Source organism: Delphinapterus leucas, chromosome 8 (assembly GCF_059928025.1).
Source record: "Delphinapterus leucas isolate spDelLeu-1000000601 "Yukka" chromosome 8, BTC_Dleu_Yukka2, whole genome shotgun sequence".
Classification (NCBI taxonomy): domain Eukaryota; kingdom Metazoa; phylum Chordata; class Mammalia; order Artiodactyla; family Monodontidae; genus Delphinapterus; species Delphinapterus leucas.
In genome coordinates, this window is record NC_143136.1 from 29,507,028 (window position 1) to 29,524,766 (window position 17,739).

The following is a 17,739-nucleotide window of genomic DNA, read 5'->3' on the forward strand; positions in this document are numbered from 1 at the left end:
TAACTCATGGTGCTAAAGAGTGCTTCCCAAACTACCATTATATTTCAATATACATATAGATTCAGATATATAGATATAGAAATTGATACACATATACATGTACATACAGTCACTCTATTCCCTTAACTTTGAAAGGATCCCAGTTATCCCAAGAAGAATAGAGGTAGTACACACTTCCTTGCACATTGATAAATACTGTTCTAACTTAAATAAAGTATTTACATAATTAAGTGCTAGCATGTCAAATTTTCTTTCTTAAAGTCACATGCACATTAACAAGTAAAATCTAAAATAGAGCAAAAGAAATCTGAAAAAAAATCGCTATGATATACACCTGAAACTAACACAATATTATAAATCAATTATACTTCAATAAATATATATGCATATAATCAGAAAAAAAATTTTTAAGTAAAATAGAGTCAAAGAAACCAAGACCCAGGGTACTAGAGATTCATGGAGGGGCAGGGAACGTTTTTGACCTTCAGAACATCTTTAGTGGTGGGTATTTCAGCTGCTATGTCTTCTTCAGTGGAAGGAGGGTGAGTCTGGCTGGCAAGAAAGAAAACCCAGAGGTGGGATTTGGTAAAGAGGGACATTTTGTTAACTTAAGAGATCTTCCTCCATCAAAGCCAAGAGTCTCTATTTGTTTTACAATAATTTCTTCTCCATCCTTCAGATGCTCTCACATTCTCTGTAAATCTTCCTCCTTTTCACGCCAATCCATAATGATTTACTGCTCGCTGAACTACCATTATGCTGGAGTGGTTAAGATCTGCGGGTCTTGGGATCAGTCAGGTTTGAGTTTGAATTCTCATCCTGATCTAAATTTATTGAGTGAATGTTGGCAAGTTATTTAACCTCTCAGAACCTCAGAGTCATAAAACCTAATATTCATAGGCCATTGACTCCACATCAGGCACTGTTTCAAGCACGATACTTACATTTTTTCATGTAATATCAACTCTATAAGGTAAGTTTCTCCATGATGATTCTTTTTTTTTTCTGAATAAAAAATGATTTTTAATTTAATACTGAATCTTTGAATTTATAGACATATGGAAAAAGGCTAATATACTGGAGTGAAAATAATCCAGCATCTCAATGATTACTTGACTTTTTAATTTGTTAAAAATGTAAAAACTCACTGGTACGTACAAGGAAAAAACATGGAACACTTCACGAATTTGTGTGTCATCCTTGTGCAGGGGCCATGCTAATCTCTTCCGTATCGTTCCAATTTTAGTATATGTGCTGCCGAAGCAAGCACTCCCTGATGATTCTTATTTCATAGATGAGGAAATGGAAACAAAGAGAGGATCATCAATGCTCAAAAGTCCTATGGCTGGTAGCAGAGGCTGGACATACTGTCTCCCCACACCTGTGCACTTGTGGGTTGTAGTTAGGATTGATGACATCCTTAGCATGGTGCCTGGCACAGAGGAAACACTTTGTAAATGGAAATTATAACTACTAAGTGTCTGTAGATTTTATTATCAACCACTTAACACTTAGATGTTCCCTTAGCTCTGTATCTGTCCCATCTTCCTACTGTCTTATAGTGTCCCTGGAAAAGGAGCCAGTCTCTTATCTAATTCCTCATAGCACAATGCTGGGAACCTATGTGCCAGTGTACATGGACTAGTGATAATTCTAGATTGAAGCAGTGGCAGTGGCTGTGGATTTTCCCCAGTTTAATCCAAAGGGCTCAGCAGCGTGGTGGAGCATGTGCTTATATACATTCTTGTCTTGTCATAATATGTGCTGGCTTGAAAACATGGATGAGTCACTGACCCTGCCATAAACCAGAGAGGGAAAGAAGGAAAAAGAGAAAGACAGAGAACAAGAAAGGAGGCAGGAGTGGAGGAGGGAGGAAGAGAGGGAGGTAAAGGCAAAGAAAATCTGTCTCTTTTCGGAGCACCTTTAAACATCCTTAAGAGAAACTGGGATATTCATGTACTTGATGACATTTCCTCTATCTGTGCCAAACACCACCTTCCAAGGGTGATTGCAGTTTGTATTAAGCACCATGTAGGGATAACTTTTATCACTTTTAAACATCAGACAGTGGCAAAACAACCAAGACTGTGGCAGTCATGAAACTCCCATTCTACGCTAACAGAGTTGGTATTGCCACCTCAGGAATCGGAGATGGAAGTCCTCTGGGAAGTTGTCAAGGAGGTTCTATTTTAGGCCCCCAGCTTGTTTCCACAGTGATTAGAAAAGGCTGCCCAGAACGCAAGAAATGGTTGAGGGCATCTGAAATACCCATGAAAGGGACACGGATGGCACTCACATGTGTCAGATGGAGAAGACAATTTGAAACAAAAGGAAAATCTGGAGGCAGATTATTTAACATTCATTTATGCATTCATTCAACAAATATTTGCTGAGTGGCTATTTGGTGCAAAGCCCTGCACGGGGCAATCCTATGGAGGATATAAATATTAGACAGGCTCAACTCCTGCCCTTATCTTACAGTCAAGTGGGGGGATAAGACATGCACATATTTATTATTTAGCGGTGTCATGTAGACGTCTGAGGTGGAAACCTGTGGGCTAAAAGGTTATATCAGTCATTCCACAGACAGTGAAGACACAAATCAACCTGGCCCACAGCACATGGCATCAGCCTTCTAGCCTTTCCATAAACCAATAGCACACAGGTCCTGTGCTGCAGACCCAGACTCTCAGGAAATGCAGTTACTCAAGTCCTCTCTCCTTCAAAGGGAGCAACGGCTGCATAAATTACACTGAAAAGCCTGCCTTCAGTGGCAGAGGATTTCAAAACCCTAAAATGGGCAGATTCAGAATTTCAGGGAGGCAGTGTCCCAAGGTGGTTTAGCACAGAGGCTTTGGATGTGCAGTCCTGGATTTGCTTCTCAACCCTGCCTGCTGGCTCCTTGACAATGAACCTCTCTAAACCTCTGTTTCCTCCTCTTTAAAATGTCAGTAGAGAAGATTCTCTCATACAATGTGCTCTGAAATAGAGTACACAGGAGAAGACATTGGTAATAAATAGAGTGCTCAAAAGACAGACGTTAAAGTTGACAAGGTCATTTTGGGTTCACAGCATTCTGTACTACCATACTAGGCTCTAGTCCTGCAGCCTGTCCTCGATTCTTCCTTTTGTGATGTGTGATACTTGTTTAGCCATTTCATTGTTCTTTTCCTCACTTTTTTTCTGTTGTTGTGGTAAAATACACCTAACATAAAATTTACCATTTTTACTATGTTTAAGTGCATAGTTCAGTGGCATTAAGTACATTCACACTGTTAATGCAACCATCACCACCATCCATCTCCAGAAACTTTTCATCTTCCCAAACTGAAACTCCATATCCATTAAACATTAACTTCCCATTCCCCTCTTCTTCCAACCCCTAGTGACCACTGTTCTACTTTATGCCTCTATGAATGAGACTGTTCTAGGTATCACATATAAATAGAAGTATACAATTTTGGTCGTTTTGTGCCCAGCATGTTTCACTTAGCATAATGTCTTCAAGGTTTATCCATGTTGTAGCATGTATAGTAATTTCTATCCTTTTTAAAGACTGAATAATATTCCATTGAATGCGTATATCACATTTTGTTTATCCATTGATGGATACTTGGGTTATTTCCACCTTTTGGCTACTGTGAATAATGCTGCTGTGAACATCAGTGTATAAATATCTGTTCAACACTTTTTCATTTTTAAAAACAATGTCTTAAAAATATTCTGCTGTATTTTTAAAACATCTTCTTATCCCTCAGACTGACAATATATTGATAGATAAGTTAGTTTCTCTTTAAACTATTCCGTGATCATGGTGGGAATATCAAGAAAGTTATTTTATTTTGGTCCTATAGAGTGTTCTTCAGTAAATCTTTATCATTGTAAAGCAAACACCCTTATAACCAGCATAAGTTTTGTTAATACAGATTGGCTATATTTTAAAATAAGTTACTAAATATAGAAAAAATTGGCACATATAGTATTGTTGAACTTTAAAGAGTATTACATTTTTCCTATAAGTAAATAAGGCATATAGAAAGAGGAGTTGGCTAACAATGGCCCATGGGCCAAAATTCAACCCACTGTCTAGTTTTTTTAAGACCTGCAAACTAAGAATGGGTTTCATATTTTTTTAATGGTTGAAAAAATCATAAGAAGTCTAAAATGTCATGACATATGAAAATTATAGAAAATTCAAATTTCAGTGTTTGTAAATAAAGTTTTATTGGGACACAGCCACACCCACTCATTTATGTATTGTCTGTGGCTGCTTTTGAGCTACAGTGGCAGAGCTGAACAGTTGTGACAGAGACTGCATAGCCCTCAAGTCCTAAGTATTTATGATCTAGCCCTTTAGAGAAAAAATTTGCCAACAGCTGATATAAATCATTGATCTAATTTCACTTCCTTATTTATAGTTGAGAAGACCAAGGCCCAATAAGCATCCTGTCAGACTGGAGATCACAAAGCATAGAGTCACTAAAAGAAATCCAGCTGTCCCAACAGGCCACCCTGAGTTCCTAAACCATATCCCAGTGTATTCCTGGGTTAAAGCACAGTGGCTTACCTTCCAGCTGTACATCATGAACTAAAACCATCATTGCTTCACATTAATAATGCAAAAAAGTCTGTCTCTGTCCTTAATTTCCTCTGCTGAATGCTAGGTTAAAAAAAGAGATGTATGCTTAGTTGTTAACTTCTTTGTGAGGGTCACATTGGTTCATATCTTTTTCTTTTTCTGCTTTTATAAAATTTTATTTTATTTTTTTTATACAGCAGGTTACTAGTTATCCATTTTATACATATTAGTGTATATATGCCAATCCCAGTCTCCCAATTCATACCACCACCACCACCCCCACTTCCCCCCTTGGTTTCCTTACGTTTGTTCTCTACATCTGTGTCTCTGTTTCTGCCTTGCAAACCAGTTCATCTGTACCATTTTTCTAGATTCCACATATATGCGTTAATACACAATATTTGTTCTTCTCTTTCTGACTTACTTCACTCTGTATGACAATCTCTAGGTCCATCCACATCTCTACAAATGACCCAATTTCGTTCCTTTTTATGGCTGAGTAATATATTGTATATATGTACCACATCTTTATCCATTCACCTCTCGATGGGCATTTAGGTTGCTTCTATGCCCTGGCTATTGTAAATAGTGCTGCAATGAACATTGGGGTACATGTGTCTTTTTGAATTATGGTTTTCTCTAGGTATATGTCCAGTAGTAGGATTGCTGGGTCATATGGTAATTCTATTTTTAGTTTTTTAAGGAGCCTCCGTACTGTTCTTCATAGTGGTTGTATCAGTTTACATTCCCACCAACAGTGCAAGAGGGTTCCATTTTCTCCACACCCTCTCCAGCATTTGTTGTTTGTAGATTTTCTGATGATGCCCATTCTAACTGGTGATACCTTATTGTAGTTTTGATTTGCATTTCTCTAATAATTAGTGATGATGAGCAGCTTTTCATGTGCCTCTTGGCCATCTGTATGTCTTCTTGGAGAAGTGTCTATTTAGGTCTTCTGCCCATTTTTTGATTGGGTTTTTTTGTTTTTTTAATATTGAGCTGCATGAGCTGTTTATATATTTTGGAGATTAATCCTTGTCCACTGATTCATTTACAAATATTTTCTCCCATTCTGAGGGTTGTCTTTTCATCTTGTTTATAGTTTCCTTTGCTGTGTAAAAGCCTTTAAGTTTCATTAGGTCTCATTTGTTTATTTTTGTTTTTATTTCCATTACTCTAGGATGTGGGTCAAAAAAGATCTTGCTGTGATTTATGTCAAAGAGTGTTCTTCCTGTGTTTTCCTCTAAGAGTTTTACAGTGTCCAGTCTTACACTTAGGTCTTTAATCCATTTTGAGTTTATGTTTGTGTATGGTGTTAGGGAATGCTCTAATTTCATTCTTTTACATGTAGCTGTCCAGTTTTCCCAGCACCACTTATTGAAGAGACTGTCTTTTCTCCATTGTATATCCTTGCCTCCTTTATCATAGATTAGTTGACCATAGGTGTGTGAGTTTATCTCTGGGCCTTCTATCTTGTTCCATTGATCTATATTTCTGTTTTTGTGCCAGTACCATATTGTCTTGATTACTGTAGCTTTGTAGTATAGTCTGAAGTCAGGGAGTCTGATTCCTCCAGCTCCATTTTTTTCCCTCAATATTGCTTTGGCTATTCGGGGTCTTTTTCTGTCTCCATGCAAATTTTAAGATATTTTATTTTTGTTCTGTAAAAAATGCCATTGCTAATTTGATAGACATTGCATTGAACCTGTAGATTGCTTTGGGTAGTATAGTCGTTTTCACAACATTGATTCTTACAATCCAAGAACATGGTATATCTCTCCATCTGTTTGTGTCACCTTTGGTTTCTTTCATCAGTGTCTTATAGTTTTCTGAGTACAGGTCTTTACCTACATAGGTAGGTTTATTCCTAGGTATTTTATTATTTTTGTTGCAATGGTGAATGGGAGTGTTTCCTTAATTTCTCTTTCAGATTTTTCATCATTAGTGTATACGAATGAAAGGGATTTCTGTGCATTAATTTTGTATCCTGCAACTTTACCAAATTCATTGATTAGCTCTAGTAGTTTTCTGGTGGCATCTTTAGGATTCTCTATGTATAGTATCATGTCATCTGCAGTGACAGTTTTACTTGTTCTTTGCCAGTTTGTATTCCTTTTATTTCTTTTTCTTCTCTGATGGCTGTGGCTAGGACTTCCAGAACTATGTTGAATAACAGTGACGAGAGTGGATATCCTTGTCTTGTTCCTGATCTTAGAGGAAATACTTTCAGCTTTTCACCAGCAAGAATGATGTTTGCTGTGGGTTTGTCATATATGGCTTTTATTATGTTGAAGTAGGTTCCCTGTATGCCCACTTTCTGGAGAGTTTTTATCATAAATGGGTGTTGAATTTTGTCAAAAGATTTTCTGCATCTATTGAGATCATCATATGGTTTTTATTCTTCAGTTTGTTAATATTGTGTATCACATTGATTGGCATATATTGAAGAACACTTGCATCCCTGGGATAAATCTCACTTGACCGTGGTGTATGATCCTTTTAATGTGTTGTTGGATTCTGTTTGCTAGTATTTTGTTGAGGATTTTTGTATCTCTATTCATCAGTGATATTGGTCTGTAATTTTCTTTTTTTGTAGTAACTTTGTCTGGTTTTGGTATCAGGGTGATGGTGGCCTCGTAGAATGAGTTTGGGAGTGTTCCTTCCTCTGCAAATTTTTGGAAGAGTTTGAGAAGGATGGGTGTTAGCTCTTTTCTAAATGTTTGATAGAATTCACCTGTGAAGCCATCTGGTCCTGGACTTTTGTTTGTTGGAAGATTTTTAATCACAGTTTCAATTTCATTACTTGTGATCGGTCTGTTCATATTTTCTATTTCTTCCTGGTTCAGTCTTGGAAGGTCATACTTTTCTAAGAATTTGTCCATTTCTTCCAGGTTGTTTATTTTACTGGCATAGAGTTGCTTGTAGTAGTCTCTTATGATGCTTTATACTTCTGTGGTGTCCGTTGTAACTTCTCCTTTTTCATTCTAATTTTATTCAATTGAGTCCTCTCCCTCTTTTTATTGATGAGTCTGGCTAAAGGTTTATCAATTTTGCTTATCTTCTCAAAGAACCAGCTTTTAGTTTTATTGGTCTTTGCTATTGTTTTCTTTGTTCCTATTTATTTGTACTCTGATCTTTATGATTTCTTTCCTTCTGCTAACTTTGGGATTTGTTTGTTCTTCTTTCTCTAGTTCCTTTAGATGTAAGGTTAGATTGTTTACTTGAGATTTTTCTTGTTTGTTGAGGTAGGCTTGTATGGCTATAAACTTCTGTCTTAGAACTACTTTTGCTGCATCCCATAGGTTTTGGATCATTGTGTTTTCATTTGTCTCCAGGTATTTTTTTATTTCCTCTTTGATTTCTTCAGCGATCTCTTGGTTATTTAGTAGTGTATTGTTTAGCCTCCATGTGTTTGTGTTTTTTACATTTTTTTCCCCCTGTAATTGATTTCTAATCTCATAGTGTTGTTGTCAGAAAAGATGCTTGATACAATTTCAATTTTCTTAAATTTACCAAGGCTTGATTTGTGACCCAAGATGTGATCTATCCTGGAGAATATTCCATGTGCACTTAAGAAGAAAGTGTAATCTGCTGTTTTCAGATGGAATGTCCTATAAATATCAATTAAATATATCTGATCTATTGTGTCATTTAAAGCTTGTGTTTCCTTATTAATTTTCTGTCTGGATGATCTGTTCATTGGTGCAAGTGAGATGTTAAAGTCCCCCACTATTATTGTGTTACTGTCGATTTCCTCTTTTATAGCTGTTAATATTTGCCTTATGTGCTGAGGTGCTCCTATGTTGGGTGCATATATATTTATAATTGTTATATCTTCTTCTTGGATTGATCCCTTGATCATTATGTAGTGTCATTCCTTGTCTCTTGTAACATTCTTTGTTTTAAAGTCTATTTTTTCTGATATGAGAATTGCTACTCCAGCTTTCTTTTGATTTCCATTTACATGGAATATCTTTTTCGATACCCTCACTTTCAGTCTGTACGTGTCCCTAGGTCTGAAGTGGGTCTCCTGTAGACAGCATATATACGGGTCTTGTTTTTGTATCCACTCAGCAAGCCTGTGTCTTTTTATTTTTAAATAAATTTATTCATTTATTTATTTTTTAGCTTTGTTGGGTCTTCATTGCTGTGAGCAGGCTTTCTCTAGTTGCGGTGAGTGGGGGTTACTCTTTGTTGCGTGTGCTGGCTTCTCATTGCAGTGGCTTCTCTTTGTTGTGGAGCACAGGCTCTAGGCCCGCGGGCTGCAGTAGTTGTGGCACACGGGCTCAGTAGTTGTGGTTCGCCGGCTCTAGAGCGCAGGCTCAATAGTTGTGGCACATGGGCTTAATTGCTCCCGTGGCATGTGAGATCTTCCCAGACCAGGGCTCAAACCTGTGTCCCTGCATTGGCAGGCTGATTCTTAACCACTGTGCCACTAAGGAAGTCCCAAGCCTGTGTCTTTTGGTTGGAGCATTTAATCCATTATTGATATGTATGTTCCTGTTACCACTCTCTTAATTGTTTTGGGTTTGTTTTTGTAGGTCTTTTCCTTCTCTTCTGTTTCCCACTTAGAGAAGTTCCTTTAGCATTTGTTATAGAGCTGGTTTGATGGTGCTGAATTCTCTTAGCTTTTGCTTGTCTGTAGAGCTTTTGATTTCTCTGTCGAATCCGAATGAGACCCTTGCTGAGTAGAGTAATCTTGGCTGTAGGTTCTTCCCTTTCATCACCTTAAATATATCATGCCCCTCCCTTCTGGCTTGTAGAGTTTCTGCTGAGAAATCAGCTGTTAACCTTATGGGAGTTCCCTTTTAGGTTATCTGTTGTTTTTCCCTTGTTGCTTTTAATAATTTTCCTTTGTCTTTAATTTTTGTCTATTTGATTACTATGTGTCTTGGTGGGTTTCTCCTTGGGTTTCTCCTGCCTGGGACTCTCTGCACTTCCTGGACTTGGGTGGCTATTTCCTTTCCCATGTTAGGGAAGTTTCAACTATAATCTCTTCAAATATTTTCTCAGGTCCTTTCTCTCTCTCTTCTCCTTCTGGGACCCTTATAATGTGAATGTTGGTGCATTTAATGTTGTCCCAGTGGTCTCTTAAGCTGTCTTCATTTATTTTCATTCTTTTTTATTTATTCTGTTCCATAGCAGTGAATTCCACCATTCTGTCTTCAAGGTCACTTATCCGTTCTTCTGCCTCAGTTATTCTGCTCTTGCTTCCTTCTAGTGTATTTTTCATTTCAGTTATTGTATTGTTCATCTCTGTTTGTTTGTTCTTTAATCCTTCTAGGTATTTGTTCTTTAATTCTTCTAGGTCTTTGTTAAACATTTCTTGCATCTTCTCGATCTTTGCTTCCATTCTTTTTCCAGGGTCCTGGACCATCCTCAGTAGCATTATTCTGAATTCTTTTTCTGGAATGTTACCTATATCCACTTCATTTAGTTGTTTTTCTGGGGTTTTATCTTGTTCCTTCATCTGTTACATAGTCCTCTGCCTTTTCATTTTGTCTTTCTTTCTGTGAATGCGGTTTTTGTTCCACAGGCTGCAGGATTGTAGATCTTCTTGCTTCTGTTGTCTGCCCTCTGGTGGATGAAGCTATCTAAGAGGTTTGTGCAAGTTTCCTGATGGGAGGGACTGGTGGTGGGTAGAACTGAGTGTTGCTCTGGTGGGCAGAACTCAGTAAAACTTTAATCTGCTTGTCTGCTGATGGGTGGGGCTGAGTTCCCTCCCTGTTGGTTGTTTGGCCTGAGGCAACTCAGCACTGGAGGCTACAGGCTCTTTGGCGGGTCTAATGGTGGACTCCAGGAAGGCTCATGCCAAGGAGTACTTCCCAGAGCTTCTGCCGCCTGTGTCCTTGCCCCCATGGTGAGCCACAGCCAACCCCTGCCTCTGCAGGAGACCCTCCTACACTAGCTGGTAGGTCTGGCTCAGTCTCCTATGGCGTCACTGCTCCTTCTCCTGGGTCCTGATGTGCACACTACTTTGTGTGTCCCCTCCAAGAGTGGAGTCTCTGTTTCCCCCAGTCCTGTCAAAGTCCTGCAACCAAATCCCACTGGGCTTCAAAGTCTGATTCTCTAGGAATTCCTCCTCCCGTTGCCAGACCCCCAGGTTGGGAAGCCTGACGTGGGGCTCAGAACCTTTACTCCAGTGGATGGACTTCTATGGTATAAGTGTTCTCCAGTTTGTGAGTCACCCACCCAGTGGTTATGGGATTTGATTTTATTGTGATTGTGCCCCTCCTACCATATCATTGCAGCTTCTCCTTTGTCTTTGGATATGGGTTATCTTTTTTGGTGAGTTCCAGTGTCTTCCTGACAATGATTGTTCAGCACTTAGTTGTGATTCCAGTGCTCTCACAAGAGGGAGTGAGCACACATCCTTCTACTCCACCATCTTGAACCAATTTCCCTGATTCATTCTTTATATGTGGACCTTTATCTCTAATTTCTTAAGCACCATTTCATATGATGAAATAATTCCCAATTGCTTTCAGCATAAAGCCTAAATGACTGAATATGTTATAAAGCTCTTCTTGACTTGGCTTCAACTTACCTCCCCGGTCTTATTTCCCCATCCTTGCCTTCCTCCCTTCTCTCTTTGTCCTCCATGCTCACAGGAATTCTGTAAACTCTCAGTACCCACTGCAGATGAATCTCACCTTTAAGTCTTTGTTCATGCTGTCCCCTGACCAGGGAAGTGTTAGTCTCCTCATCCATCCAGTAAGGTCCTCTTCATCCTCCAAGATCCACCCCAAATGCCTCACCCTTTCAGTAGTCTCCCCGTTCCTGCCACGGGCAGAAGTAATAACTCTTTCTTTCACTGTACATTTTGGCTAAAATCATTTGAGGAATTCTGTATTAAAACATCTGAATTTATTATGGGACTAGACAAGAAGTTATTTCTATAGATTAGCAGACAATATGACATCCAAGGGGAAGGTCCATAGACATTTCCCAAGCTTTTAATTCACAGAGACAAGAATCAATGCCATTTGGTCATCATAAGTCACAGAAGCTTATACTGTCTTCATGTGCTCTTACAGCAGGTTTTGCCATAGTGTGTAGACATGGTAACTACAATTTCTGAGTCATGGTGCTTTACACTAACAGGTACAAAGCATTATGTTATGAAAACAAAATATTTTGTAGTGTTTGTTTTGAGCAGGCATTCTAAAAACTAGAATAATGAACTCAGAGCCTCATTTTGATTGGTTGTCACCCAATAAAAAATCTTGACAGAAATGAATTCTGCATTTGAGTTTTCTTCACTCTTGTTTGACTGATAAGACTTCAATGTCAACACAAACTCAGCTCATAAAAAGCTTCCTGAAGATGACATGACGTATAAGTGAGACTACAGGGAGTTTATTTTTTTGGTGTAAACTAGGGATTTAGGTCTCCATGTATTACGATAAATTAGATCACTATAGTGACTAAGGTAAACATAAGTAGCATGTTCAATAGGCCCTTTGGATCATTTCTACCATCATTTCATTGTCTCCTTGTTGATTTTCTTTCTCTTTCCTAGTGTGCATTTACCACAGGGACAATTTCCACCGGGGTGAACTTCAGAACAGCCATCCATATTTTAGCACTCCTGAAATTTTCTCTAAAGATAATTGTAGAGGTAAAAAATTGACTTCCTGTCAGAATACCTTGGGTCCAAGCCTTTATTCCTACCATTGACTGTTATTTTGTCGAGTCAATCTTTCTTTAGGCTATTTTCTTACCAGTAAAATAGTCATAGCAATTCCTACCTCTCAGTTTGTTTTTGGAGAATTAAATTATGTGACTTGTTTTCAGAGCTGGGCACACCAATTAAAAGTATGACACTTATTCACAGGGTGATTCATCTCAAACACATCCTGCCAAATGGTCACCGAGTGCCAATGAAGTGCCATACTGCGTTGTGCCTAGTGAAGAGAAAGGGACCGTCTCACATCCAGCTTGCAGAAAGGCCAAAAAGAAATAAGTATATTAAGTAAAAACTGTGCTGGATGACACAAAGGAATGGACATGCTCTCCTGAGAGAGAAAACACCTTCATGGAGCTTGCCATCCTTGTACAGCACTATCTAAGAATCACGTGTGAAGAATGATCTTATGCATTTTCTATAGCATAAATGTTGAGAGTAGAGAATCTGTCATTCCGAGGAAACCCCAAGTTATACCTCTGTTTCAGACAGCAGCGCTAGACTTTGTAGATTCATTCAATAAACATTTATTGTGGGCCACACATTATGTATGCTTGGTGCTATGATTGGCACTGGAGAAAGATAGAGTCCCTGCTTTCTGGAAGCTCAGAGCCAAGCCTAGAATAGAAGAGTAAAAACAGAAGAGTCCAGTGGAACATATGAAAACATGACGGAGGACGTGAGCTCAAAGCAAGATGAGGGCACAGAGGAGGGGAATAGCTCAAACTAGAGAGGCAGCAGTTGGAACGAGGCTTCCCAGGGCAGCCATGCATAAACACAGTACAAGGCATGAGAGACAACAACCGTTTGGGATATTGTAGGTGGTTCCATACAGTTGGAGCAGAAACTTTGCATTTTAGGAGACAAAGAAGAAGGAAAACCAGCCCATAGAGATGGGCTTCATGTGCCCTTCTAAAGATTTGGGATTATGTCCTAAAGGTTATTGGGTTACTAGAAAAGGATTCTAGGTCTTCCCTGGTGGTGCAGTGGTTGAGAGTCCGCCTGCCGATGCAGGGGACACGGGTTTGTGCCCCGGTCTGGGAAGATCCCACATGCCGCGGAGCGGCTGGGCCCGCTGAGCCTGCGCGTCTGTAGCCTGTGCTCCGCAATGGGAGAGGCCACAACAGTGAGAGGCCCGCGTACCGCAAAAAACAAAACAAAACAAAACAAAACAAAAAAAAGGATTCTAAACAGAGGAGTGATGCATCTCTTTTGCATCCATAAGAAAATGTTATTATATGTTACATTTAACTTTTAGAATGTCTATATACATATAAATGTATAAACCATAAGTGTGCAGCTCGATAATTTAGAAATTATATCTTAGGAGGGGGCTTTGTTATTCTATAGTAATTTACAGTCACTTGGGCTGTTATCTCCTAATTTGATACTATAGGAGTTTCCTTCTTCCTCTGAAGGCAAGTCTAAAACTAAAGTTTCAACTGAAAATGAAGACATATTTATTCTGGCCTAAATTATGATAGAGTCCTACACCTGAAGGGTGTAAGGGGATTCAGTAAACATGATATTCCTAAGTGCAGTGTGACTGTCAGGCTTCATTCTGGCAAAGGGCTTGGATAATGGAGGCGGATGGGGGAGGCGCCGCGCTGTACGGTGGGACGGGTGGGACAAATGTAGAAATGAGACCATCAAGGCAGAGAACCCGGGAAGAGCCCTGCATCCAGGCCTTCCTGAAATGGATTTCCTGGAGGACCCTGCTCTCCCGTACAAGCCAGGTCCCTTCGGTTTCCATCTATTCCACTTCCCAGCGAGCGGTACAAATTAATTGACTCCATAGATAAAGATCAGCATCTTTTTGCCTTGACTCCCCCACTGCTCTGGGCCTCTTTCTCGGCCTTTAATGCTTACCAATAATTTCTGCTCTTTTTTTTTTTGCGGTATGCGGGCCTCTCACTGCTGTGGCCCCTCCCGTTGCGGAGCACAGGCTCCGGACGCGCAGGCTCTGCGGCCATGGCTCACGGGCCCAGCCGCTCCGCGGCATGTGGGATCTTCCCGGACCGGGACGCGAACCCGCGTCCCCTGCATCGGCAGGCGGACTCTCAACCACTGCGCCACCGGGGAAGCTCTTCTGCCCGTTTCTAACCGCGCTCACGGCCTTGCTCTGTATATGAGCTCCTCCTCCCGCTAGCATCTGCTGCTGCTGCTGCTACAAAACACAGTCTCTTTGGAGTGGTTTGCTCGCTATCCCTGACCTTGCTGGGCTAGGCGGGCCACTTCCCAAAGTGTTAACCAGCCTGTAGGTTGGCTTCGCTGGCGTCTCTCCTGGTCCAGTCACTGGGGCCAAGGCAATAGGACAGGTGGGGCAGAATATGATTCCTCCACATGAGGAACTTCCTGGGCTGTTCCCTAAGCAGGGCCTGTGAGCTTGAGATTTCCCTCCAGATTTGGGATTGAGGCAGACATATATCTGTTTTCCACAATGGCAACAACCCACCTTAAAGTAGTTCTATGGCAGCTTTAGAGTCCAAAAAATGCTGCAGGAGGACAGTATAGGGGCAATGATTGCTTCAGAGGAAAAGGAAGAATGCATTTCTTACCCCCTTCCGAGACTCTCTGAGTGTTGGTTTAAAACTATGTGAACCGGGTCAGGTTTCTCCCCTGTTTAAAGCTTCCCAAAGCTCTCCCACTGCACTCAGAGTACATCTACTCTCCTCCGCAAGGCCACTCAGGTGCTGCCTGACCCAGTCCCTGCTTCCTCTTCAACATTGGCCTGGAATTCTTTTCCACTCACTCACCACCCTTCAGCCATACCAGCCTCCCTTCTGTCACTCAAACACTAAAGCTCTTTCCTCAGCTCAGAGTATTTGTACCTGCTGTTCCCTCTACCTGGAACTCTTCCTTCAGCACCCAGGGGATTGAATCATTTCTGTTCCAACTTGAATGTCACCTCCCCAAAGAGATCTTCCCTGACCCAACTGAATCAGAAACTCTGAGGATGGTGTGAAATGAAATTCATGTTTTCTGGCAAGACAAGAAAAATTTAAACATAAAAAAAATTTTCTCTGCCCTTTGGCCTCCTCTCTCCCCTCTACTATGTACTGTGTATCTGCATTAGGCATTGACCAAAACCTTCCTCATCGGCAGAAATTCCTGCTCACCCATAAAGAGCAACTTCTCTTAAGACAACTCCTTTAAGATAACATTCCTTCTTGATAAGGGGTGGCATGGCACTCAGAGCCGGATTATGTAAACTGTCAATAATAAGTCATTTGATGTACAGTCCTCTGTCTCAAAGAAGCTTATACAACTGTGTCTTGACGTCTAACAGGCAGAACAGTTCTCTGAGCTTTCTGAGTTGCTGTTCCTGGGTTATAATCCTCAAATTTGGCTCAAATAAAATTTCCACTTCTTTTGTAGATTGACTATGTATTCATTTTCATCGACAGGGGGCACAGCACACACTGAACTTTGAGAATCCTGTCTAAGAGAGCATATGAAAAGAATTCTAGTTTGAGTCAGTGAGAGTCTGAGTTCTAAAGGACTTACGTGCCACTACAAATTTATCAGATAAGTAAATATCCTATATCTCTCTATATATATCCTTATGCACTGTTCATGTGAGAAGTGCTATAAAGAAAACAGGATAGGGGCTTCCCTGGTGGCACAGTGGTTGAGAGTTCGCCTGCCGATGCAGGGGACATGGGTTCGTGCCCCGGTCCGGGAAGATCCCACATGCTGCGGAGCGGCTGGGCCCGTGAGCCATGGCCGCTGAGCCTACACGTCCGGAGCCTGTGCTCCGCAACGGGAGAGGCCACAACAGTGAGAGGCCCGCGTACCGCAAAAAAAAAAAGAAAAAAGAAAACAGGATAAAACAGGGACCAATGATGATAGTGTGCTATGAACCCTGAGGTTCCCCAAAATCTATTCATTTATTCATTAAACAGGGCAGTGGCCTTGGCCGAGTGTAATTGAGGTAGGTTGGTCAGAGAAGGCATGCTGTGCTCCTGAATCTGCTCTGAGTTGAGATGTGAGTCTGGAGGTGTCTATGGATCTGTGAGGAGGGCGGTCCAGGCAAAGACCTTAAAGCAGAAAAGAGCTTGGTGTATCTGAGAAACAGAAAGGAGACCAGCACAGAGCACAGAGCTGGGATGCAGAGAGAAGGATAAGAGTGCAGAATGAGGCACGAGCCATACTGTACGTGGCCACGGTGTATGGTTTGCATTTCATTCCTCTTGGAATGGGCAGTCCTCAGTATTTTAAGCAGGCAGGTGGCCTGAAGGGACTCTTGGTTTTAAAAGATCGCTCTGGTTGCTCTGCAGAGAACGGATCATGAGGGTAGAGATGTAACTGATAATTTCTGTTTAAATATTTGTTTATTTTGAACTTTGTTTTATTGAAGTATAGTTGATTTACAATGTTTCAGGTATACAGCAAAGTGATTCAGTTATATATATACACATACATGTACTTTTTTTCGGATTCTTTTCCATTATAGGTTATTACAAGATATTGAATATAGTTCCCTGTGCTAGACAGTAGGTCCTTGTGGTTTATCTATTTTATATATAGTGGTGTGTGTCCGTTAATCTGAAATTCCCAATTTATCCTTCCCTCCCTCTCTTTCCTTTTTGATAACCATAAGTTTGTTTCCTATGTCGGTGAGTCTGTTTCTGTTTTGTAAATAAGTTCATTTGTATCATATTTTCGGATTCCACATATAAGTGATGTCCTTTGCTATTTTTAATAACATACTTATGAGGCTTACAGTGTATTCAGCATTGCTTTAAACGCTTTGCAAACTATTACCAAACCCTGTAGCACCCCATGGGGTAGATACTATATCACTCACTCCACTCCACTTTTTGAACGAGACAGCTGAGATTCAGAGCGATCAATAAATTTTCTGAGATCGGACAGCTGGTAAGTGTCCAGGACTCAGTCCCAGGACGCAGGAATTCAGCGTCTGGGCTCATAACCACCATATGCTAAAATAGGTATACTGTCCTTGCCCTCCCTCCTGACAAAGGATGGCTTTGAGCTTAAAATAGCATGCCCTGGTAAAGTGCTTTGAATATTAAGAAGGGTACTATGTGGATTTAACAATGCCATTATATTGTATAAATATAAACTCATTAAACAAAGCATAATGAATTGGCTGCTAATCTGTATATTGTGGTTAAAAGCAGCACTGATGTTTGCAACAAGAAAAACAATTAGCACATTCATTAAGTAGAGTCCTGCTTACACTTCACTCATTAAGTTTAATCATCTATGAGATGCTTGAGCTAAACTAACCTGTCAGCCCGAGTCATTAGTGCCTGTCTGCCAAAGATGATGCTGTAATTTTTAGGGTATGTTTTAATTTTACAGACTAACAAAGAACCCAGCTCAGTCACTAATTTCCCTAATGGTACTCATGATCAAGATATTGAAAATTATTTAAGCTAAGAAGTTATTATCCTTCACGATAGCACCATTAACTGGATCCTAATTAATAGTTACATTTTTTTCC

General features: G+C 40.3%; 1 non-coding gene across 1 annotated transcript; it reads right to left on the bottom strand.

Annotated features, from left to right (window-relative positions):
• Positions 1–1,163: 1,163 nt before the first annotated feature.
• LOC115802171 (U6 spliceosomal RNA) lies at positions 1,164–1,270 on the bottom strand. Its single transcript, XR_004022571.1, has one exon. It is a non-coding gene; the product is annotated as a U6 spliceosomal RNA (small nuclear RNA).
• Between the last annotated feature and the right edge of the window lie 16,469 nt (positions 1,271–17,739).